We start from the raw sequence: 26866 nt of genomic DNA, 5'->3' as shown, positions 1-26866 counted from the left end.
TGAGCCACCCAGGCACCCCAGAGGCAGCTGGGCTTTTAAGCGATTTGGACTTCTTGTTTTAGACAAATACTCCCAAGGTAAAGGCTATCGGCACCGGACTGTCTATGTACCCGATCACATAAAGATAAGCCTAGCATGTGGGGTTTTCTAGAAAACTGTCAGGTCAAATAATGGCAATTCACTACAAATGGGGCTTTGGAAAGTCTTAAACTCCCCTCTTACCACTCGAGGGACCATTAGGCTGCTGATTTCCACCGTGATTGTGGACCATTTTTCTTGACCCAGCCCTCTCGTGGTGGTTGCAAGCCTTTGGTTCATTCCTAGAGTTCTGAAAATCTTAAAATTTTTGATACGTTGAAATTTATTTCTCATTTAGCTCAAAATATTTTGAATTTATAGCTCTTTTTACCCTTTGTGGTTTTTTTTTTTTAATAATTGCATTTCTTTTGTTTGTAAAGCTCGTGTATTTATCTTGAGCGAGAGAGAGAGAGCACACATGTGCCAGCAGGAGAGGGACAGAGAGAGAGGAGAGAGAATCCCAAGCAGGCACGGAGCTCGATCTCACAGACCATGAGATCATGACCTGAGCAGAGATCAAGCGTCGGCTACTTAACTGACTGCGCCACCCAGGTGCCCCTATAATTGTATTTCTTAATTCTAAATGTACAAGTATTTCCTGATTATCTATTTGATTTTTAATATACCCAGCTCAACAGCACTTTGATCAGAGAATATACTTTTCCTAATTTCAAAATTTCATTGTTTCCTTGAGAATTCAGCTATCGTCTGATGTTCCTCTGGAGGCAATATATCTTCATTTTCCACTGGATTTAATATTTGCTGTTTCTCTATTGTTCTCATCAGCTTTACAGAACCTAGACGTGTTTCATTAGTATTTATCTTGTTTTGTGTTCATTGGGCTCCTTGAACAAAAAATATTCGACGAGCCTCAAAATCATGCTGAGAAAAAGATTACAGATGCAAAAGAGTACATAGCACATGATTCCATTTATATGAAACTTGAGGAAACACATATCCACTCTATGGAGATAGACTGAAGATTAGCGGTTATCTGGGGGCCAAAGATGGAGATTGACCGCAAAAGGGAACAAGGTATCTTTTGGGGTGATAGAAATGTTCTCTCTCTCTCTTTTTTTTTAATGTGGTGGAGGTCTCATAAAATGTTGTTGTTTTAAGCCACTAAGCTTTGGGGCGGTTTGTTGCCTTGCTATAGAAACTTGTATGTAGAAGCATGGTGATGTAATAAAACACTAAAAGATGTAACACTGTCTATGGGACCAGGAACCAAGCAGAGGCTAGAAAATCAGTGGGGAGTCTGTTAGCAAAGGCTTGAGGAATGTCAAACAGCTAATGAAAACTGGAAAGGCAATGAAGAACTGTTATGTGAATCTGGGAAAAAGAGAATCCACTTTGTATCACAGCAAAACAAATAGCAAACTGCCACCTGAGTAGTCTTGGAGAATAGAAAATACACATAAATGAACTTACAGCTGGGGCTAAAGACACGTCTCAGCAGAATGTTGAGGGTGACAATTGGCTTCTCCTAGCTATGTAGAGCGAAATACAGGAAACAAAAGATGAATTTGTTGATGAGTTGCAACAGTTTTTGGTGGAGTCTTTTGGGGTTTTCTATATATAATATCAGGTCGGCTGCAAATAGAGATAATTTTCCTTCTTCCTTTTTGATTTGAATAACTTTTCCTTCCCCGCTCCCCTCTCTCTTTCACTGTCTCTCTCGCTCTCTCCTAATTGCTCTGGCTAGGACTTCTGGCACTATGTTGAATAAAAGTGGCAATAATGGGCATCCTTGTTTTTTTCCTGATCTTAGAGGAAAGCTGTCCACCAGTGAGTATGATATTAGCTGTGGGCTTGTCATATATAACCTTTCTTATGTTGAGGTACATTCCCTCTATACCCAATTTATTCCCTCTATACCCAGTTTGTTGAATGATTTTTTTTTTTTTATCATGAACGGATGTTGGATTTTGTCAAATGCTTGTTTCTGCATCTGTTGAGATAATCATATAATTTTTATCCTTCCTTTTCTTTCTTTTTTTTAAAAATTTTTTTTTAACGTTTATTTATTTTTGAGACAGAGAGAGACAGAGCATGAACGGGGGAGGGGCAGAGAGAGAGGGAGACACAGAATCGGAAGCAGGCTCCGGGCTCCGAGCCATCAGCCCAGAGCCCAACGCGGGGCTCGAACTCACGGACCGCGAGATCGTGACCTGAGCTGAAGTCGGACGCCTAACCGACTGAGCCACCCAGGTGCCCCTATCCTTCCTTTCCTTAACGTGGTGCACCACTTTGATTGATGAGCATATGTTAAACCGCCCTTGCGTCCCTGGAATAAATCCCACTTATTCGTGATATAGGATCCTTTTAATGTACTGTTCAATTGGATTTGTCAATATTTTGTTGAGGATTTTTGCACCTGTGTTTATCAGGGATATTGGACTATAATTTTCCTATAGCATTTGTTTCTGGCTTTTGTATCAAGTTACTGTTGGGTTTGTAAAGTGAGTTTGGGAGTGTTCCTTACTCTTTATTTTTTTGGAAGAGTTTAAGGAGAACTGGAATTAATTCTTCTCTAAGTGTTTGGTAAAATTCACCAGCAAAGCTATCTGGTCCCAGGTTTTTATTTGCTGGGAATTTTGGATTATTGATTCAATCCCTTTAGTGGTAATCGGTCTCATGTTCTATTTCTTCATGATTCATTCTTAGTAGGTTATATGTTTCTAGAAATTTATCCAGTTCTTCTAGAGTGTCCAATTTGTTGACACATAATGGTTCATATTTGTCTCATGATCCTTCGTATTTGTGTGGTATTAATTGTAATGTCTCCTCTTTTGTTTATGATTTTTTAAAGTTTATTTGTTTATTTTTGAAAGAGAGAGAGAGACAGATCAAGTGGGGGAGGGGCAGAGAGAGAGGGAGAGAGAGGATCCCAAGCAAGCTCCACACCGTCAGCCCAGAGCCCAACGCAGGGCTTGAACTCACGAACCATGAGATCATGACCTGAGCCAAAATCAGGAGTTGGAGGCTTAACCGACCAAGCCACCCAGGTGCCCCTCATTTATAATTTTATTTATTTGAGTCTTCTTTCTTTTTTACATGGTTAAGGGTAGCTGAAGATTTGTCTGTTTTGTTTACCTTTGGAACTCCTTTTTTTTTAGGTTTATTTTTGAGGGAGAGAGAGCGGGCACACGAGCAAGTGGGAAAAGAGCAGAGAGAGAGGGAGACAGAGAATCCCAAGCAGGATCTGTGCTGTCAGCACAGAGCCCAACGCAGAGCTTGAACTCACAAACTGTGAGATCATGACCTGAGCCCAAATCAAAAGTTGGACACTCAACCGACTGAGCTATCCAGGAACCCCTGGACCTCCCTTTTTAAAAATGAAAGTGCCTATTGTAGGTATCCTAGCCTTATCTTACCTTTGGATATGTCTGAGGAAGGCAAATAGCATGACCTTTTATCTGACAAGTCTTAGGATCCAGAAGAGCTGCCCCTCCAGAAATATATTAGATGAACTACATGTAATGAGTCTAATCTACGTCTAGATCAGCCTTAGATAATGACATTAGGACTTTGAGCCCGAGCCAAATGTCATAATGAGATTTGAATTTGGGAAGAAAGGATAAACTGTCTTACACAAGGTGGGACTACAAATAATTGTGCCTAGAAGAGAAGCAAGGTAGATTGAAAACTATTGCCGTAATACTTTACAGCTCCTGCTATCCTGCTTTGAGTTTCATCTTCCTTTGTGAGTTTTTTTGACTAATAGGACATAATAAATGTGGCGTTGTATGAATCCAGAGCCAAAAGCTAAAGAGAAGTCCTTGAAAATTTTGCCTTCGATCACTTAAAATGCCGCCCTGAAATTGACATGCTCTTGAAAAAGACCAGCGTTTAAAGACTGAAGAGAAAGGTCCAGCCATCCCAGATGTTCCAAATGACTCAAGCCCCCTGACACCTTGTCGGCTGAATGCAGCCACTTGAGTGAGCCTCAGCTGATCAGAAAAGCCCAGCCACTGCACAGGGTCATAAAAAGAATAAATAAGGCCTCGTTGTGCGAATAATAAATAAGTTTCGGGATAGTGTTATACAATGCTTATGTTATGTATAATTGCTATACGATACTTAAAATAGCAAACATTTATCGTATGACACCGTTTCTGAGAGGCTAGAGGCTTGGAGGAGCCTAGCTGAGTTTTCTGGCTCAAGGTCTCCCATGAGGTTGGAATCAAGCTGTCGGCCAGGGTTGCAATCAATTCAGATCTTGGCTGGGATTGGAAAATCTGCTTCCAAACTCACTCACATGGTTGTTGGCGGGTCCCTGCTCCTTTCCGGCCGTTAGCCAGAGGCTTTAGTCCCACACCCTGTGGGCCTCTCCACGGGCTAGTTCACAGCATGGTAGCTTTTGCTTTCCCCAGAGTGAGTGACCCAAGATGGAGAGAATGTGTACACGAGAGAACACGCAAAATAAAAGCCACAGCCCTTTTTTTTTTTTTTTTGAACCTAATCTTGAAGTGACATATCGTCAGTTCGGCTGTATGCTATTGGTCGCACAGACTAATTTGGAGGCAATATGGGAGGATACTATACAAGAGTTTGAATACCAGAAGGTGGCGATCATTTGGGGACATCTTGGGGGCCAACTGTCACACACAGCCATAGGGAACTGGAATAGATTTCACAGAATCATTCTTAGTTTGGCCAGCGATGAGAATTACATTGTGATTTTTTTTTTAAATTTTTTCATGTTTATTTGTTTTGCGAGAGAGAGAGAGCGAGAGAGCGTGCACACATGAGCAAGGGTAGGGGCAGAGAGAGAGAGGGAGACAGAGAATCCCAAGCAGGCTCTGTGCTGTCTGCATAGAGCCTGACTCAAGACTTGATCTCACGAATGGTGAAATCATGACCTGACCTGAGATCAAGAGTCCGATGCCTAACCGACTGAGCCACCCCACGCGCCCCGCATTGTGGTTTTCTTCTATAAAGTTCATACTTTTAGAAATGCATAATGAAGATGGGGTACATAGTGATATGGCTCATAAGATTTATTTAAAATACTTCAGGGGCGCCTGGGTGGCTCAGTGGGTTGGGCGTCCGACTTCGGCTCAGGTCACGATCTCGCAGTCCGTGAGTTCGAGCCCCGCATCGGGCTCTGTGCTGACAGCTCAGAGCCTGGAGCCTGTTTCAGATTCTGTGTCTCCTTCTCTCTCTGACCTTCCCCCATTCATGCTCTGTCTCTCTCTGTCTCAAAAATGAATAAACGTTAAAAAAATAAATAAATAAAATAAAATAAAATAAATAAAATAAAATACTTCGGCAAAAACAGTAATAACAGAAGGAATAGATAAAGCAATATCTTAAAAATGTTGGGGGTGCCTGGGTGGTTCAGTCAATTAAGCGCCCGTCTTCACCTCAGGTCTTGATCTCACGGTTGGTGGCTCCCAGCCCTGAGTCGGGCTCTCTGCTGTCAGCGGGGAGCCCGCTTAGGATCCTCTGTCCCCCTCTCTCTGCCCCTCCCCCACTCGCACGTGCACACACACACATGCTCACTCTCTAAAATAAAAGATATTTTCAAAAAATTGTTGAATATGGGTTATAGGCAGAGGGAGTGCATTATCTTATTCCTGGGGGCCCGAAATAGTTCCTGTAAAATTTTATTTAAAAAAAAATTTTTTTTCAACGTTTTTTATTTATTTTTTTTGGGACAGAGAGAGACAGAGCATGAACGGGGGAGGGGCGGAGAGAGAGGGAGACACAGAATCTGAAACAGGCTCCAGGCTCCGAGCCATCAGCCCAGAGCCCGACGCGGGGCTCGAACTCACGGACCGCGAGATCGTGACCTGGCTGAAGTCGGACGCTCAACCGTCTGCGCCACCCAGGCGCCCCTCCTGTAAAATTTTAAAACCAACATTTACAATGCACAGGACCTGGAACCCTTGGCAACTTTTTGAACTTGGGGAAATTTTAGACAGCAACTTAAAAATGCCCGAGGGAATGCCTCCTCCTTTCAAATTTCTTTTAAGTTATGCAAGCAAAATACAAATAAACGGAGACCACTGACATTGGAACTTACTAAGGATGACTTTTAACTTTTGCCTTTGAATTAGTATCCGCAGCCCACAGCTGAGAACAAGGAATGGTTAAAACTCTTTGCGTTCGGAAGCGGCCTCCAAGGCCCAATCAATAATTGGGTCCAGACCTCTCTCTCTCTCTCTCTCTCTCTCTCTCTCGGTTATTATAAAGAAACTGCTGAACTGACTCGAGTAGCCTCAAGTATCTCTGCAGGCCACTCCCAAAGTCTATCGAAGCAGAAGGCTACCGAGAGGGCAGGCAAGCCAGCATTTAGTAAACACCCTAATGGCAAGTTACGGCGGGCTCTTTTCTCTGCTTCGTTGGCAGGATTAGGAGATAAGGATCTCACTGTTGGCGTGATGCTTGTTAAGACCTGCCTGTGGCACTCACAGGCGTGTAGTAGTGAGGGAGCCTTTGGGAGACCTTGACATGTACCTCCCAGGGCTTCTTGTGGTTCTGCGCAGACATAGCCACTGTCGCCTGGTTCTCCGCTTAGAAATGTCTGAAGGCAAAGGACTTTGCTGGTCCAGCCAGCGGAGGCAGGTCAAGGAAGGAACGCTCGCGCAAAACACTCCCCAGGACTCCACAGCGTGGGAATGGGCAGGAAAGAACCTCGGCCATTCCTTTAAATCCACACGAAAGGGTGTGCAGTATAGGAGGGACAGGTGCGGTAGGGTCGTATAAGGCAGGCGAAAATTGAGGACGCATTTTACCTGGGGGGGGGGGGGTGACTCTAACATATCAGTCAATATCAGGAGGATCGCTGAAGATTACTCTGTACGGTGCCTCCCCCCACCGCCCCCCAAACAAACATCTCTGGTAGGTAGCACCATCCTTCTTCCATATCCGAACTCTTTCTACCTTTCAACAGTTTCCCACTGAAGCCATGTGATGCGGCCATGTGGTGTGATCTGCCCAATAAAATGTGGCCAAAGTAGCGGGTATTAATTCCATAGGGAAGTATTTAATCACCAACGCGTGGTGCTCCAGCCTACGCTTTCCCATGGCTTTCCCAATGCTGAGCCAACCTATGGAAAAATATGAACTGAAGAGTCACCGAGATCCCAGAAGACATCGGAAGGTTGAATGTTGAAAAGTTCTTTTTGGAAGCTGCGGAGATTTTGGAGCTGTTTATTACTGGTCGAAAAAAAGGTCAGGTTTTCCGTCCGTGGTGGGGAGGTATCTCCTGATATCACTCTGAGGAAAGCTTTGAATCCCAAATGAGATTGAATATTGAACTCTTTAAATTGTATGATTTGTTTAAGAATGAAATCTTGCCATTTGCAATGACGGGATGGAGTTAGAGAGTATTATGCTTCTAGAAAAATAAGTCAGTCAGAGAAAGACAAACACCAAGCAATCTTACGGGGAAAAAAAGAGAGAGGCAGACCAAGAAACAGACTCTTTTTCTTTTTTTTACATTTATTTATTTTGAGAGAGAGAGAGAGAGAGTACAAGCAGGTGAGGGGCAGAGAGAAGGAGAGACGGAATCCCAAGCAGGCTCCACGCCATCAGCACAGAACCCAATGCAGGGCTTAAACTCACAAACTGTGAGATCATGACCTGGGCCAAGATCAAGAGTGGGTCATTTAATGGACTGAGCCACCCAGGTGCCCTGAAACAGACTCTTAACTATAGAGAACAAACTGATGGTTACCTTAGGGGAGGTGGGAGGGGGGGTTGGGTGGAATAGGTGATGGGGATCAAACAGTGTACTTGTTGTGATGAGCGCTGGGTGATGTATGTAAGTGTTGTTCAATCAGTATATTGTACACCTGAAACTAATATTACACTGTACGTTAACTAACTGGAAATTAAATAAAAACTTAGAAAAGTAAAACACTTATATATGAATGAATGAATGAATGAATGAATAAGACTTTTTTAATAACTAAAAGTAACCAGTGGCCAGGAAGCCATGGCATCTGGTCAAGATAGTTTTAAGATATTGGTTACCTAGGGGCTCCTGGGTAGCTCAGTAACTGAGCATCCAACTTTTGGTTTCAGCTCCAGTCACGATCTCATGGTTCATGGGTTCGAGCCCGGCGTCGGGCTCTGTGCTGACAGCCCGGAGCCTGAAGCCTGCTTCGGATTCTGTTCCCCCGCCCCTGCCCTGTCTCTGCCCTTCCCCACTTGTGGTTGTCTCCTACTTTTCCCTTTGCTACTTTCTCAAGTATTACAACAATACAGCCGCTAGTGAAGACCTTTTCTGTTGAAAGTCCACATACCCAGCATAGTGTTTTTTATGTCGTGCCTACTTACATAAATGTTTGTTTGTGGCATATTTTATCAGAGGACAAGGGGGTCTCAGGGTACAAGCCATCTATGGAATTAGACAAATTATAGGCACAGCATCTCACTTACTATGCACGCTGGACTGACTTCATGTAAACCCTCACTCCATGTTTTCTGCTTTCAATACTTGGTTCTCGTTCCAGATTTTCCTTTCGGCCTCATCTGTGGGTTTCCACTGTCCTCTCTTTTTTTTTTTTAATTTTTTAAATTTTATTATTTTTTTTATTTTTATTTATTTTTTTATTTTTTAATATATGAAATTTACTGTCAAATTGGTTTCCATACAACACCCAGTGCTCATCCCAAAAGGTGCCCTCCTCAATACCCATCACCCACCCTGCCTTCCCTCCCACCCCCCATCAGCCCTCAGTTTGTTCTCAGTTTTAGTATATGTGCTGCCGAAGCGAGCACCAGTTTGTTCTCAGTTTTTAAGAGTCTCTTATGCTTTGGCTCTCTCCCACTCTAACCTCTTTTTTTTTTTTTTCCTTCCCCTCCCCCATGGGTTTCTGTTATGTTTCTCAGGATCCACATAAGAGTGAAACCATATGGTATCTGTCTTTCTCTGTATGGCTTATTTCACTTAGCATCACACTCTCCAGTTCCATCCTCCACTGTTCTCTCTTGATCATGGAATCTCCTTTGTATTTACGGAGCTATTTACCTCCTCTCCTAGGATCCATGAGCAACGGTTGTCTTTCCTGAGTGTCTGCCCCTCACCGCTGCCACCATTTCAGGAAAACTCCTCTGGACTCAGTATGGAATATCCCTGAACTTGCCTCTTTGCCTTGAGACCAATCTCAGCTCCCCTGGACTGGCTCTTTTCCATACATCTATGTATCTCTTCTCCCTCTCTAGCAATCTTCCCAGCTAGCAATTCTGTGGCTACCTCAGGTACATGCATACACACGTGCTCTGGTCCTATCCCAGCTGAGGTTGCTCGCAAAATGACATGCGCTTTTAGGGCAATAGTTTATGGACCCCAGTCGATAATAAAAATCTCTCATTATAGCTAATCAAAAATTGTATGGAAATTTTCAATTTGCTCTGTCGTTTCACAGTCCCGTAGTTTTATTTATTCATAGAGATTACAGCATATTCTGGAATCTAGTGTATACCATTTGAAAAGACTCCAGCTGTAACATGAAATAAATCTAAACTAAGTATTCGCTTCCAGATACTCGCGTTGGTCATTTCACTCTGAGTCTCTCTATATTTGTACTTTAGAAAACCATTCTAAATAATTTGTAAATATTCGTTGTGGTCTCCACGCAGTTTTAGTCGGCTTACTTTCAGAGTTACTCACATAGCTTTACTAAGAAGTCACTGGCTTATGGGCACCTGGGTGGCTCAGTCAGTTGAGGGTCCGACTTTGGCTCAGGTCATGGTCTCACAGTTTGTGGGTTCACGCCCCACATTGGGCTCTCTGCTGTCAGTGCAGAGCTCGCTTTGATCCTCTGTCCCCCTCTCTCTGCCCTTCCCTCACTCGTTCTCTCTCTCTCTCTCTCTCAAAAATAAATAAAACACTTAAAAAAAGAAGTCACTGACTTAAAAAATGGCAAATATATGGGGCGCCTGGGTGGCGCAGTCGGTTAAGTGTCCGACTTCAACCAGGTCACGATCTCGCGGTCCGTGAGTTCGAGCCCCGCGTCAGGCTCTGGGCTGATGGCTCGGAGCCTGGAGCCTGTTTCCGATTCTGTGTCTCCCTCTCTCTCTGCCCCTCCCCTGTTCATGCTCTGTCTCTCTCTGTCCCAAAAATAAAAAAAAAATAAAAAACGTTGAAAAAAAATTTAAAAAAAAATGGCAAATATAGACAATTTTATATCTGATTTGTTCATTTGTTTTCCTTCCTTTTTGAAATTCTCTCCTTCCTCTGTTTTGGTAACCCAGGCATCCCTTCTCGACATGTGTGGTCACGTATCCATTTCAGTGCGTTGTTTTCTCTCTATTCATCTCTTCCCCCCCCCCCCCTTGAGAGGCAGAGAGTGTGAGCAGGTTGGTAAATACAAATATGATTCCATGATCAAGAGAGGACAGTATAAACCCACAGATGAGGCCGAAAGGAAAATCTGGAACGAGAACCAAGTATTGAAAGCAGAAAACATGGAGTGAGGGTTTACATGAAGTCAGTCCAGCGTGCATAGTAAGTGAGATGCTGTGCCTATAATTTGTCTAATTCCATAGATGGCTTGTATCCTGAGATTCCCTTGTAATATTTCATAAACTTAATCAGAACTATTTAGAAGCCTCCGCTGAAGTTTCTTAATATCCTTGCTAATGACGCCTACAACTTACACATATGAATACATATATCAAGTGCACTTTTTAAATGCTGATCTAAGAGTGTAGGGGCGCCTGGCTGGCTCGGTCAGTGAAGCACGTGACTCTTGGTCTCAGGGTCACGAGTTCCAGACCCACATTGGGCCCAGAGATTACTTAAAAAAACATTAAGAGAATCAAAACGCAGTTGCAGGAACGTGAATTCTCATTGGCCTACTTAAAACTTTTCAACTTTTAGCGTCTCCTTGGGTCTCCTTCATTTTCCAGATATCCTCCAGATAGCTGCAGGACTCACTGTGTCATCTCATTCAAGTCCCAGCTCAATGATATGATCCTGCTGAAGCCTTCAGGGACCCCCCTATGTAAAATAGCACCTTGATCCCTCAACTTGCTTTATTTTTTTAGAGCACTTATTACCAATCGATATATTTATTTGTACCTTCACTAACCAGAATCCAAACTGAATGAAAGACTTCATTTTGTTTATGTATCTATTTCTAACAATAAGACTTAACGATTTTAAACGTTGCCTAAGTATTTCAGGGGATTTACGCCAATGTCCAAAGTGGTTACTTTGTTTTTTTTTTCAGGTAGATCATTTTCTTATTTCCATTTTTACAGATGAGGAAACTAAGGCAGCAAAGCATCCATTATCTTGGCAGTCTGGTTCCAGAGACTCTGCTTTTTTTTTTTTTTTTTAATTTTATATCTTATTTTTTTTAAATTTACAACGGAGTATTCCTCGGCAATCAAAACGAATGGAATCTTGCCATTTGCAACTACGTGGATGGAACTGCAAAGTGGTTACTTTTTAAAGTTTTGCTAATCAATATAGCTTCATACTATCAATAGCTAATAGCTCAAGACACAATATACATTTAGAGTGGGACCCATTCATTGTTAATGATAGCGGAGGCATTTCACGTCGTTTCCGGAAAAATTTCAAAGTATATCTTGGCCACCTTCCCACCAGATCTGTTTGTACCGTCATTTTGAAGATATATAATTTTATTATTAACTTCCAGAACCCAAATGAATCTTCTTCCACACTTGCAGCACGCATGTATCCACTTTTTTTTAAAAAACTTAATTAACGAATTACTTAATTTTTTAGGAATCTCCACACCCAACACGAGGCTCGAAGTCATGACCCTGACATCAAGAGTCGTGTTCTCCTCCAGCCGAGTCAGCCAGGGGCCCCATGCATGTATCCACTCTTAAGATCATGACTTTGGAGCATGGATTTACTCCGGCAGATCTGGGTTTCTATCCGTGTTCCACCGCTTACCAGCTCCGTGACCTCGGGCAGATGCAACTTCACTAAGTCTCATTTTTGTCATCTATAAAATGAAGACGCTAAAGTGTGTACTTATTTCGCAGGGTTGCAGGAATGAAATGAGATCATGTGTGTAAGACGACTGCAGTCAAACTCAGCATACAATGAATACACGGTATATCTTGTCCATTATTAGCAGGGTTACTTTTCTAGGCTCAGAAGCTCAGAAATGCATCACTGAGAAGAGAAGGGAAATGCCTACTAGGTGATAGAATTGTCTCAGAGGACAGCCATTGGTGATGAGACTCTCTCCACAATCGGCCATGCCTAAGGAAATCGGCGAGCTCACGGTGAAAAAAATCCATTGGGTCTTGGCGACAAAATTTTCATTAGTGTGCGCTTTCTGGGATATCCTACACTTCTCCAGCATGTTCATTGTCTGGTTGATGCTTCTCAGAGAGGCAAATTTACACTTACTCGCTTAATCTCGTTCCTCATCTATGCTTTCTATTTGAAACCAAAGCTTTAGAGATGTGGCAAGGGTTAGGACACTAAGTACGGGAATTTCAATCGTTTTTTCTATATATCCGTTATAACTGATTACCCATTTTTTTTTCCTCGATAAACTTTCAAGCTGTGTAGCTCAGTATCATATGTAACACCAGTGGAATCGGGGTTGCTCTTGCAATTTAATTTTTAAAGTGCTGATATTCCTGTTGCCGATTTATGACTTTCCCCGGTGCATTTCGCAAAGATCACCCCGATGGAGAAAACACGACTCTGTTTTACGCGAGATGTATGTTAAATTATTCTGCCTTCCTACAGTGTATTATCGTCAAACGCTGCGTATGCTGTTTTTGTACTGCTGCTGATTCATTGGGATTTAGTCAGACAAAAGAGCGAACATCTCACTCTCAGGAATTGTTAAATTCGTTTTGAAAACTAGGGGATTTTTGAAAAATTAGAGGGTATAAGTTTATTTTATTTTTGAGATAGAGACAGCGTGAGTGGAGGAGGGGGAGAGAAGCTTAACCGACTGAGCCACCCAGGTGCCCTTAGTGTCTCCCCTTTAAGACACCTACCTTTCGGGGCACCTGGGTGGCTCAGTCAGTTAAGCATCTATCTGACTCTTGATTTTGGCTCAGGCCATGACCCCACGGTTTGTGAGTTCAAGGCCTGCGTCAGGCTCTGCGCTGATGCATGCAACTTGCTTGGGATTCTCTCTCTCCTTCTCTCTCTGCCGTCCCCTGCTCGCACATGCGTGCTCTCTGTCTCTCTCAAGATAAATAAAAACCTTATATATAAAGAAAAATTTCAAGACACCTCTCTTGTAATTCAGGATTGTTCTGTCCGTCCCTCCCTCATCAACCTTGACGTTGGTGTTCATCACCAATGCTGCCTCAGGTATCACTATGCCACTGTACAAAGTTGTGGGGTTTTGAATACACAAGGAAGAAAAAAAAGAAAGAAAGAATCAGAAACATTTTAGGGAAAATATCTCGAGAGAGCTAACCTTTCAGGAATAGCTAACCTGTTCGGTGGCCTCCAGCTCCGAAAAAAATTTGCCTGGTTGAATACGCTTACCTCATGTTATTAACACGAATGAAGCCTGCTGATTAGCGAGATCTTTGGATTAACAAGAATTCCCTTTAAATAATTCAAACACTGATGCCAACAAAGAGGGATTATCAGTCATCCATGCCTCGAGAGGGATTTAAACCAGGTTGTTTCCTTCTTGACTTTGGGGTATGAGATGAATTATCTGAAAGGAACGCATGACAATGTTATTGTAGGCAAAGAAAATAGATAATTTTGGATTCTGTAGCACTTTAAGAAGCAGGTCAGGCCTGCTTGAAATCCACAGTACTGGGCGGGGATGCATTTAGGGCAGCCTGAGGGCATTGAGTGTTACGTGACTCTGAGGACCTTGGTATGTGTCCCAAATCAAAGACCCACCTTGCTTGTCTTAAATATTTACCTTGCTGGAACCGACCATTCACCCTGGAAAGAGGGTGAAAAATAAGACATCCATGACCCTTTATTTCGTGACCCAAAACCAGGATGTAAGACTGAGTTTAACATTACATTCTGGGCTTGGAGAGCGACCTGGCCACTCATTCCGTAGATGGTCTTTAAAGGAAAACGTACGATGAATGCTAACCAACCGGCATACGTTTTCTTGTGCTGAGGACTACCTCAATTCCTACATCGTGATCTATATTATATATATATATATATATATATATATATATATATACACTCTCTATTGGTATTCTAAAGGTGAATATTTAAGGTTATTTTAGCCATTAAAAAACTGTACTGAGGCCATTAAAGTCACAATTGCTCCCAATTCCGCCTACTGAAATTTTCCAACAAGTGTATGCAGAGTGGTTGAATAATTCCTTTCAAATGTTTCATCCACTTGCCTCAGATTGCTAGTGGCCTCGTTCTCCCTTCTAATGAACTGTGACCCGAGAGGCTGGGGAGATTGACTCTGTTCCCTTGCTGGGCACAAGCTAAGAAAGCCTGCTGAGAGCCTTCGGGACTGTGTATCATTTTGATGTTTGAGGTAAAATATCAAAATAAATTGGCTCCCAAAAGAAAGATATCAAGTGCATACTAAAAAACTCTTGCCGTCTGCCATTCCCATCAGACCCCAAGCAACACGGCAGTAAAAGTGATCTGCATTCCCTTGGATCATCTTGGCGTATTCTCCCTCTCCGCTTAGACCATCTGGTGGGTTCCTGCAGACAATGCCCTGCATGGTTACTGTGAATGGAGCCTGGCCCGTTGGGGAAGAAAATCAATTATCAGCTTCTTTTTCTCTTTCGATTGGACGCAGGCTTGCTCTGCTCCATTGAAGAAACCTTCCAGCAGATTACGTTGTAGCTTTCACTGCGTTAAGCCTTTTGTAAGACTTAGCCTATGATGCCTCTGGTTTCCTCATTCAATTTGGTCCTCATTCCCATTGTTCTCTCTCTCTCTCTTTTTTTTTTTTTGTCCCCCTGGTATACTCCTAGACAATATTTCTTCAATATCGTAGGTACTGTCTCTATTTCTTTCTGTCTAGAAACACTACACCACGTGGTAGCATTGTGGCACAATCTTCTTTTTTTCCCCTCTTACGTAACGACCGCAAGAGATTCTTCCCCACCCCACTCGCACACACCAGGTTTTGTTGGTTTTTCTGTGCGTGGGTGGTAACGTCTTAATGACCAAAGTACATTATTCCCACGGAGTCTTCTATCACGTTTTCAATGGTATTCTTTGTTCACGACAAGAATGGGTGTTTAGCTAACTTGGTTTATGAAATCCCAGCTCTCGGTCAGTCGGCGCCTATAGACTTTGATTAGGGGCTGGATTTAAAGGGATAGTTCCACCCTGAACGTTTCAGCAGAAGGGAGAAACTGAATGACTGGGAAGCTTGGGGGAAATAGTCGTGATTTTTTTTTTTTTTTTCAGCAAGAAGCTTACCGTTTTTCAGCTACATGTTTTTATCGCAGCCAGAACTGCTGCTCTCTCACTTGACTTAAAAAAAAAAAAAAAAAGAACCTGTGCTTAATGGGGATAATTTTTCCCTTGTAGATGCTCAAGTTCTAGAACTAGACAGCAGTGATGCTCGTACAACATTGCAAATGCACTAAATACCATTGAATTGCATGCTTTGAAATGGTGAATTTCATGTTCCATCTATTTTGCAACAATGAAGAAGAAAAGAAGGTGGGGAAAAAGAAGACGACAAAAATTACGACGAAGACCAAGTCCTCCTAGGTGACTCCCAATTGCCCTTTTCCTATTCGTCTGCCGACCTCTAGCCCTCCTTTCCCCTAAGTGTGTGATAATCCTTGCTGTACTCGGTCTATCCCGGGCTGCTTTTTTCTGCTTCTTTTAGGTCTGCCTTTCTGAGTCAGGGCTGTAGGTTGCTCAAAGCAGATCTACATGGTCTCTTCAGCCTTGCCAGTAATCACATAAATTCTCATTCTGTTTACAGTGTAGACACATACCCCTCTTTTGGATGAAAATGTTTCAACTGAAATTGCTCTGTCTTTCCCAGAAAGTTATCAGCATGGCGTTTGGAATCAAATAAATCAACCTGACAGCTTAGTATATGATATAGGAAAGGTGAATCACCATGAGCCTCAATCTTTTATCTATAAAAATGGGATAACACCTATGGCACAGGGGGAGTTGGGACATTTAAGTGTGGGTATGTTTAAAATGGTGTTACATACAGGACACGTTCGATAAATATTAGCTCTATCTCCTGTGTTGTCTAGCTCTGTCACTAATTAAATGTAGAATCGTCACCGAGTTCTTTAACCTTTTTGGCTTCTATTTCCTCTGAGAGACCGAGGGAGAAGAACGATGGTTTAACAGTAAGTCAGAAGATGAGTAGATCCTGAACAACAGCAAACAGCTTCACCCCTGTAAAATTCCTCTGCGTTATTTTCATTTTGGACCACATAAGACGCAGTAGTGTGGAGACCCATATCCTTATCATTTCACGAAGAGCCGGTTCATTATGTAATTCCATTCGATTTTATGGAAACGAGCAGGGAAGGGGCAGAGAGCGAGGGAGACCCAGAACCCGAAGCGGGCTCCAGGCTCCGGGCTGTCAGCACAGAGCCCGACGCGGGGCTCGAACCCACGAACCATGAGATCATGGCCCGAGCCAGAGTGGGACGCTTAACCATCTGAGCCACCCAGGCGCCCCCAGAGAGTCTTTCATCAAACTAGTCTACTCAATTTTTTTTTGTCCCACTAGGTTGACAGAAAGTGCATAATTTCACCATGACATATTTTGAAGTACTCGGAATAAGAACGTATGCGGTTGCCATTGAACGTCTCTCGTGTAGGTATTTTTTGTGCCAGTAACGTGCACTGATTGCTCCCAGTGAGTTACTTAAAAAATCATTCTCTTATCTACTCAACCCAACCACTCGTATGGAAAAATCAAACCAACAAAAAATACACATTGGGTGCTTGTGATTTGCCAGGCATTGTGTTTCTCTGCCCTCATGGACTTTGTGGTCTAACGGGGCACACAGAGATAAAAGTGTCATACAAATTAATGTAAAGTCACACTCTATGATATCCCACAAGTAAAGGTCCACGGTGCTATGAAACTGTATAATACGGAGATGAACCTAAAGCCATGGGTGTTGGGAAAGGGCTATATTAGGTTATCTTGGCATAACGACGCACAGAAGTCGTCTCTTAATTTGTCTACTCGGAGTTGGATAATGGTACCCCTGTTCACTCAGTCACCTAAACGTGAATTGCACAATCATCGTTGAGCTAGCCTTCTTCCTAGACTTCGGCTGCATTCAATCACTGTATCCTATCCTCCTTCCGAGCAATATCTCACACATCTGAGCCTTTCTTCACATTTCCATTGTTGGTACCTACAATCATTGGCCATTGCCTCCTTGTTGGACTACAAGCAAGGTGTTCAATTTTAGTGGGCCCACTTAGACCATTTTCACTATCCAACCGTAATCACTGAGGCCGGAGTAATCTTTCTTAAATCACCTCAGTGTCTGCCTTAGCAACCTGTCCCAAACTCGGTCTCAGCATGCCTTTCCGGTCCCAGTTCCCTCTGCTTCCCTACGCATCAACAGCACTACAGCAATTTCTTAAATACCATCTGCCTTTTCCGTTTCTTTGGACACAGGCTGTACTGTTCTTTCTGCTTAGAATGACTTCTCCTCATTTGTCTGCCAATTACAACCCTTGTTTGTGAAGGATTCATTCCAGGGCCACTTCTTCCATTGTACTTTTGGGACTTCTCCCAAGCTGGAACTGATTTCTCGCTCTCTTGAGAACTCCAGGAACATCTTGTTTATAACACTCATGTGTTCTATTAGAATGTCTTGTCTCCCTTACTAGACCATAATCACATTAAGGCGTTTTCTTAGATTCTTTATACCCACTGTAATGCTCCATTTAGTTCTCTGCGCAAAGTAGGTGGTACAAGACATATTTGCGAAGAGAATGAAACAAATTTCACTATTCTGCAAAGAGCAAAATTGCCTGTGAAGGTACTGGTATCAGGACATCTCCCCCTTAACTCCAAAAGTTCTTGAAGCATCCATCGGCAATCGAGGCTTTCCATAAATGTACATTTAGCTATAGATATTAGATATATAGGTATATGAACTCATATGGCTTCAATATACACTGTTTTCATGCATGGAAAACCTATACTATTTTTTGTCATTCACTCAATCTTACTTCACAGGCTGACTTTTAATCCACCCATTTTCAAATAGTAAAGGAGAATGATATAACTTCTCTAGAGACAGTGCTGATCATGCCATGCTGTGAATCCCTGAGAACACAGCGTTGGAGCAGGGACTTCTTGGGATTTCTTCAAGTAGACTTTCCAAGGGTCACTTCTAAAGTTTGATGATTTTTTTTTTTAATTTTTTTTAACGTTTATTTATTTTTGAGACAAAGAGAGACAGAGCATGAACGGGGGAGGGGCAGAGAGAGAGGGAGACACAGAATCCGAAACAGGCTCCAGGCTCCGAGCTGTCAGCCCAGAGCCCGACTCGGGGCTCGAACTCACGGACCGTGAGATCACGACCTGAGCCGAAGTCGGATGCTCAACCGACCAAGCGACCCAGGCGCCCCTAAAGTTTGATGATTTTTAACTGGTTCTCAGCCAGTGAATTCACCGACACTGTGGATGAAAATTCAAAGACGAAAACAAATGGTCCTGCTTTACAATTAGCGGTATGATTATTAAAACTTCAAAAATATTTTGGTTTATGCAAAGACCTATGTTTCGTTGACCGGATGCAATCAAGTACCTTTTGACAAATAGGACGCGAAGCCAGTTTTCAGGACTAAGGCTTTCAAAGCAACATATGCCCCAGATTTATAGACAGGTCGTAGGTTAGATCTAGATTATTATAGATTTATTTTGTCCTAGAAATGATCAGGTATTTTATGCTTTGTGGGACGAACGTGAGCTAACATGTGTATTTGCTTATGGTTCCAAAGCAAAATAAAACTTTCTAAGAAGTTTTACTAGCCTAGAAGTTTTTCTTTTGAATTAATAAAGATTTAAATAAAAAGGAACAAAAGTGCTTATAGCATTGAAGCCCTCTGTTGCTCTGTTTGTTTGTTTGTTTGCTTTGTCTGATTACCAACTGTCTTTGTCATGAAGGATACGTCTCTTTAGGGATTGTGAAATAAGTTGCATGTCTCCTCTGGAACCTTCTTTCTGCCTCGTCTCCTTGGTGTGTTTGTCTTCCTGCTATCATCTGATGTACAAGGTCCTTTGCCATGGTCATCTTTTTCTCTCCTGCCCCGACTTAAGCAAGCCACTTTCCCACGTTAAGAGTTATCCCATTTCTTCAGGAGTCATAAAGATAAGTGCTTCCCCACCTTATTTATTTATTTATTCGTTTATTTTGAAAGAGAGGGAGAAAGCGCATGCATGCACAAGTTGGGGAGGGGCAGAGAGGGGGGGGAGAATCCCAAGCAGGTTCCATGCCCAGTGCAGAGCCTGACGTGGGGCTCGGTCCCAGCCCCGTGAGATCATGACCTGAGCTGAAATCAAGAGTCAGACGCTTAACCGACTGAGCCACCCAGGTGCCCCAGTGCTCCTCGACCTGTAATGTGCATATGTCTCACTGGTTTCTTATTAAAATGCATGCTGTCATTCGGTAGGACTCGTTTGAAGCCTGTGTTTCTACATTTCTAACAAGCTCCTTAGCGATACTCACACCTGCTAGTGTGGAGACAGCACTTTGAATATCAGGGTTTTAGGTGACAGAAAAACATTTCAATCAATTTAACTTTGACGATCTAATCATGGCTTCAAAAGTTTTACTCTGCTCAGAAAAACCAATGGTTTTAAATACACCTTCAATAACCCATATGGAAACACGATAGGGAATTTTTAAATTCTACAGTAATACCCATAGGAGAAATATTTAGGGGACAATCATCGCTGAGTCTCTCAAATCATGCAGCAGGGTAGACAGAGGCTTGGCTTATAGAAACAGCAAGGCCTACCAATTAGAGGAGTCAGGAAGTGGATGTTCATTCCCCCACTTTACGGAGTTCTAGTGATATTAAAAAACTGGTCTGAGCTCATGAAGACGGTCATTGAAACCAAGAGGCTTTGAGTACTGATTCTCTGGCTGGAAAGATCTATGCTTTTTCTACAATGTAACTGTGCCTACCTGGTAACTAAAGAAATATGCCAGAGTCATAGACAGACTGAAAAATCCTTCAGGGGATTTAAGACTTAAAATTCGACTATCAAGTTCGTTCATGTTGTGATCATACACACATGCACCCACGTGCGCATAATATTACTACAACCAAAAGGGTAAAACTTTGTATTCACATACATCTCTAAACTTTCCATGCGGTAAAGTTGATTCAAAAAAAGGTAGCAATGGGCATCCAATCAACGTAACTCATAGCTGAATTCAAGTGAAGAACTTGCTAGAAAGATAGTTTTGTTACTGTTTGTGGAGTGTTATGAGTTTTTGCCCAACACTTAATTTCACCAGATTTTCTTATCAATTGGTAGAATTGCATTATTTATTTATTTATGTATTTATTTACTTATTTAAAGCTTGACTGCTCTCCTCCGCGTGTAATTTTAATAGCCTCTCTGCTGAATGTGTGCAATATAATTTGGAATAAAATTCAAGGAACACTAACAACAGTAGGATGCCAAGCTATAGGCTGATCTTCAAATAGAGGCCAGAATAATAGTCCCCATTATCAGCTTTCGGACTGAAAGCGACCAAGAAATAAATAGGATGTAATGGGAAGAAAAAAATCTAGTTCGTCTTATGGTGTGGTTCCTACTTCTCTGCATTCAGCCAGCCACCGCCATTTCTTAAACCTGAATAAATAAGGCGAAACGTAAGACCTAGCACCTTATCACGTGTACAAAATTCAGTAATAATCATAAGCAGGCATATCCTTTCAAGTGAAATGACTGTAATTTTGTTGAAATGGGTTTTTCTCCGAAGTTGAAAATACCCGTATTTTAAACCACTTTTCACATTCAGTCTGTTCTCCTATGATTACAAGGCTACATTCACGGGGAAACAGGAGGACAGCAGTTCCTTTCAAACTGATTATGTCGGGTTCAGCTTCTCCTCTGCTATCCAGAGGAGGACCACTGAATCATGTCAAACCTGTAGAACTTAACCCGTGTGAAGCATGATCTGACATTTTGTAGAGACCGTGCTTTCCAAACAACGGGAACGGTGGGCTCGCCCTCATCCTCGCACCTCAAGATTGCTTGGGGCAGTTTCAGTTCCATTTGGGACAGAATCCAAAATCCTTTGGGGCGCCTGGGTGGCTCAGTTGGTTAAGCATCCGACTTCAGCTCAGGTCATGATCTCCCAGCTTATGAGTTCGAGCCCTGCATCAGGTTCTGTGCTGACAGCTCAGAGCCCGGAGCCTGCTTGGGATTCTGCGTCTCCCTCTCTTTCTTCCCCTTCCCCACTTGCACTCTGTCTCTCTCTCTCTCTCAAGAATAAATAAACAACAACAACAACAACAACAAAAAACTAAAAAAAAAGAATTCACAATCTTTTGATGAACGAATCACCCATACTGGGTCTCCTTTCTGTGACTTACCCCGGTCATTCTGTCCAGTGTCTCACTCTATTTGCTTGCTTCTTTGATTTCTCCAGCTTGCAAGGGTGCCTGGTTTGACACACCAATGATTTTAAATCTCCAGGCCATTGAGTGGAGATGAACAATCTCAGAAAGTTTGTTTGTTTGTTTGTTTTGAGAGAGAGAGAGAAAGCAGAAGGGCAGAGAGAGAGAGGGAGAGAGGGAATCCCAAGCAGGCTCCAAGCTGTCCGCACAGAGCCCAATGCAGCGCTCAAACACGTGTACTGTGAGATCATGACCTGAGCTGAAATGCAGAGTCGGATGCCCAACCAACTGAGCCACCCAGGCGGCCGACCAGGCGTAATTTGAACTAAATTAGCTCCCCCCCGGGGAAAATAAATGGCCTACGCTTGAGAAATGTGAAAACAAATCACAGGTTATCTCACTCAAACAAAGATACACATGCTATGTGACATTTGTTCATTATAGAAAAGAGATAATGAGGAATGTAGTCAAACATGCCCTCTGCTGGTCTGAATATTAGATCCCTAAAAGCCGTAAGGTTTATCTGCAGTGTTTGTAGTGGAGTGTACATTTGTAGGTTCATATGTTTCAGACTGAATCAGAAAGGGTTCCTTTTATTTTCTGTGAAATGGTAAAACAGACACATCTCCTAGTAAATGATCATTAAAACAAGAAGAAACGCCTACCAAACATACCTTCCCAGTGTTGCATGGAATCATCGTTATCTGAAATACTTGAGAACAGTGGCCTCTTAAACTACAAAAAGTAATGTATGCAGTAGTTTCGTCAGCATAGCAAACTGACCTAACACCAAACTCTGTTCTAAGGACATAAAAACCCTGAATAAAAATATAGCCATTTTAATAATCACAATGAATCTTGAAAGAAAAGTTCCCAGCTGACAGAAGTATAAAAAGAACTCAAGCTCTCTGCTTCTCCCTGTAAAACAGAAGCCACATTTTCTGGAGTGGTGCCAGCTCGTCCCAAGACACGATAGCAAAGGTTGGACTAAACCGATTTGGCCATATTGGGCACCTGGTCACCGGGGCTGCTTTTAACTCTGGCAAAGCGGATATTGTCCCCATCAATGACCCCTTCATCGACCTCAACTACATCGTCTATATTCTCCAATATGATTCTACCCACGGCACAGTCAAGGCTGAGAACAGGAGACTCGTCATCAATGGAAAGCCCATCTCCATCTTCTAGAGGCTAGATCCCATCAACATCAAATGGGGTGATGCTGGTGCTGAGTACGTTGTGGAGTCCACTGGGGTCTTCACCACCATGGAGAAGGCTGGGGCTCACTTGAAGGATGGGGCCAAGAGGGTCATCATCTCTGCCCCTTCTGTTGATGTTTGTGATGGGCGTGAACCATGAGAAGTATGACATCTCCCTGAAGATTGCCAGCAATGCCTCCTATACCACCAAGCGCTTGGGCCCTCTGGCCAGCGTCATCCATGATGACTTTGGCATCATGGACCACAGTCCATGCCATCACTGTACCCCAGAAGACCGTGGATGGCCCCTCTGGGAAACTGTGGCATGATGTCTGAGGAGCCACCCAGAACATCATCCCTGCTTCTGCTGGTACCACCAAGGCTCTAGGCAAGATCATCTCTGAGCTAAATGGGAAGCTCATTGGCATGACTTTCTGTGTCCCCACCCCCAACGTGTCAGTTGTGGATCTCACTTGCCACCTGGAGCTGCAAAATTCAGCGACATCAAGAAGGTGGTGAAGCAGGCATTGGAGGGCGCCTTCAAGGGCATCCTAGGCTATACTGAGGACCAGGTTGTCTCCTGTGACTTTAACAGTGACACCCACTCTTCCATCTTCGACACTGGGGTTTGCATCGCCTCCAATGACTACTTTGTCAAGCTCATTTCCTTGTATGACAATGAATTTTGGCTACAGGAACCAGGTGGTGAACCTGATAGTCCACATGGCCTCCAAGGAGTAAGGGCCCCCTAGGCCACCAGCCCCCGCAAGAGCAAGAGGAAAAGAGAGTCCCTCAGCTTCTGGGGAGTCCTTGCCCCAAATCATCCCCCAACACACTGAGAATCTCCAGACCTCTACACAGTTTCCATCCCAGACCCCCTGAAGAAGGGGAGGGGCTTGGAGAGCCCCATCTTGTCATGTACCATCAATAAAGCATACCGTCTGTACCCAGCCAAAAAAAAAAAAAAAAAAAAACCAAGAAAAGAACTCAAAACAAAAATGATAAGTAAATTAGCTGGTATTTTTTTTTTTAATTTTTTTTTCAACGTTTTTTATTTATTTTTGGGACAGAGAGAGACAGAGCATGAACGGGGGAGGGGCAGAGAGAGAGGGAGACACAGAATCGGAAACAGGCTCCAGGCTCCGAGCCATCAGCCCAGAGCCTGACGCGGGGCTCGAACTCATGGACCGGACCGCGAGATCGTGACCTGGCTGAAGTCGGACGCTTAACCGACTGTGCCACCCAGGCGCCCCAAATTAGCTGGTATTATGGTGACCTAAGGGCTATCTGAACTAGTCATACACCTTGATAACTTTGGATTAGGCTTTTAAGGCCCTTGCAGGAAAGGGAATCATGACCTTGTACTTGCTTAAGGCAGATAGCTCCAACTGAGGAAGAGCGATAAGTAAGCTGAACCTTGTGACTAGAGGACTAGGGAAAACATACCTCTGCCAGATGGGAAGCTTCAAGGAAACATGACTCTCCCTTCGTCTCTGGGTGGGGAACAGGCAAAATCGGTATACCATGAGAAATAAAAGCCTTAAGTTTGTGACAAATGCCCCTATACCACCTGAGTTTACAGTGCACACGTAGTGCCGGAAGGCAAAGGAAAATTTAACATCGAAAAATGTTATGTGAAATCGCTCGCGTCTCTAGCAGATGCAAACGCAAAAATTATTTTTAGAGCTATCTTCAGAAACTAGGGAGCCAGGGACTCCTACAGGAAAAAAAAATCCTGCCTCAATAAGAAGCAGGCATGTGTGCATGCACACTCGTATAGTAGACACATCATACAAATCACAGAAGTATACAACCTATCCTTTTTTAAACAATGTTTATTTATTTACTTTTGAGAGGAGGGGAAGGACAGAGAGGGAGAGAGAGAGAGAGAGAGAGACAGAGAGAGACAGAGAATCCCAAAGCAGGCTCCGCGATGCCAGCACAGAGCCTGACCTGGGGTTCGATCTCACGAACCCGAGATCGTGACCTGAGCCGAAATCAAGAGTCCGATGCTTAACCAACTGAGCCACCCAAGCGCCCCATAGGTAACCTATCCTTAAGAAGTCCTGCATATATAGCACACAGTAAACCAGAGATAAAAGAACAATACCAAAGAAAAGAACCCTAAAAATAAATATATTTAAAATGATTAATGATATTAAAGGGAATAGAGCCACGGGGGTGGGAGCGGGGGAATAAAAAAAAAAAGGCATCAGAATCATCCAATAAAAATTCTAGACATGAAAGTAAGGTCACAGAATTAAAAAACTAAGCTGATTCAGAATTTAGGTAGAAACTCTTACGGAGAGATTAAGAAACATAGAAGTGTGAATGACATATCTAACAAGCATTCCAAAAGAAGGAAATAGGAAGTGGAGAGGAACAACAGTGAAAAAAGAGGAGAATTTAAGGAAGACATGAATACTTAGATTGAAAGAGCAAAGCTGCCATCAAGATAAATCGAATTAAAGTGACATGTTGGAGGGGCGCCTGGGGGGCTCGGTTGCTTAAGCATCCCACTCTTGATTTTGGCACAAAGCCTGCATGAGATTCTCTCTCTCTCTCTCTCTCTCTCTCTGCTTGTGCACTCTCTCTCTCAAAATAGATAAGTAAATATTCTAAAAAAATGCTTACGATCCTCTCTTTCTCTCCCTCTTCCTCTGCCCCTCCCCACTTATGTGCTCTCTCTCTCAAAAATAAATAAGTAAAGTTAAAAAAATAAAGTGGCGTGTGGAAACAAGGGAGGAAAGCTATAGAATGACAAATGCAAAGAAAAAGACTACAAGTAATCCGAGGAAAGATCTATATTCTGCCCCCCCCCCAATAAAATGGCGATCACGCAGACAACAGATTTCATACCAACAACGCGGGCCAGAAGACAGTGAACATCTATCATCCAACAGCTAAGGGAAAATAGCTGCCTACCTAGGGCAGCTAAATATCCAAGAGTGAATGTGAAAAAAGACATTTCCAGACAAACATTGGAAGAGTTTACCACTCATGAATGCTTACTGAAAATGTGACCCAAGACTATACTAAAATGAGGAAAAGGCTGAACCTTGAAGGAAGTAATGGAAACGCAAAAGGCAATGATGAACGAAGAAGTGGGCATATATGTGAGTAGAGCTGAAGAGGCATTGCTTGTGGAATGTATACTACAAGGAACACTTTGGGGAAGTTTAAAAACAAGTTGGGGGAGGGGGGCGGCGCCTGGGTGGCTCTGTTGCTTAAGCTTCCCACTCTTGACCTCAGCTCAGGTCTTGATTTCCGAGACGTGAGTTCACGCCCCTCATTGGGCTCCATGCTAGGTGTGGACCCCACCGAAAACAAACAAACAAACAACAAGTTGGGACTTCTACTTCCTGGAAGATGGAGATGTGTTTTCCCTATTCTTCCTGCTAAGTAAAACCAAAAATACTGGGCGTTATATATAAAAAACAGACGTAGAAAGACTCTGCAAGGTGGAAAAGAAAGCAAATCAACTATGGACTTTTGGGACCAAGGAATGATACATTGGTGAGTTCCCAGACAGGGAACTGTCTGAAGAAAATATATCTTCATCCCACGAATATCAACAGGAGAAGACAAAAAAAAAAAAAAAAAAGCAAGCTTCAACAAGACTTATCCTCTCTAGCCAAAGAACCAGGAAGGGGAGAGCTTAACAAGACAAAAACCAGTCCACTGGACTCAGACAGCACAGAAAGAGCTGTAACCTGACTCCTACCCATGAAAGAAAAGCCAAAGGGGCAACTTAGACATCCACTCTCACAAAGCTGCAACAAGGTTCTCTAACAGCCCCGATTATTAGGTGGTTCAGAGAAAGCCAAATTAAAAGCAGGAACTTTCATCCCCACTGCTTGGTAATGAGCCCCACCCCCCTTGGGATCAGAGGATACCATGGCGGGGGGGGGGGGCGGGGGGGGGGAAGTGACCCCCCTCCCCCACCCTTGGTATCCGTGGAGACCACATGGAGAGCTGGAAGTCCACTTCTTTCCAACAGAAATGAGTTCGCCCGACTCCAAAACTCTGGTGTCGGTGGAAACCAAGCTGGGAACCTTTATTTCTC

The 26866-nt window shown here is 43.1% G+C and overlaps 1 pseudogene; it reads left to right on the top strand.

Annotated features, from left to right (window-relative positions):
• Positions 1 to 6537: 6537 nt before the first annotated feature.
• LOC131502126 (glyceraldehyde-3-phosphate dehydrogenase-like) lies at positions 6538 to 23541 on the top strand (annotated as a pseudogene).
• The last annotated feature ends 3325 nt before the right edge of the window (positions 23542 to 26866 follow it).

This window comes from Neofelis nebulosa, chromosome X (genome assembly GCF_028018385.1).
Source record: "Neofelis nebulosa isolate mNeoNeb1 chromosome X, mNeoNeb1.pri, whole genome shotgun sequence".
NCBI classification, from domain to species: domain Eukaryota; kingdom Metazoa; phylum Chordata; class Mammalia; order Carnivora; family Felidae; genus Neofelis; species Neofelis nebulosa.
The sequence above is the reverse complement of the archived record's forward strand: the minus strand, read 5'-3'. Positions and strand labels throughout refer to the sequence as shown.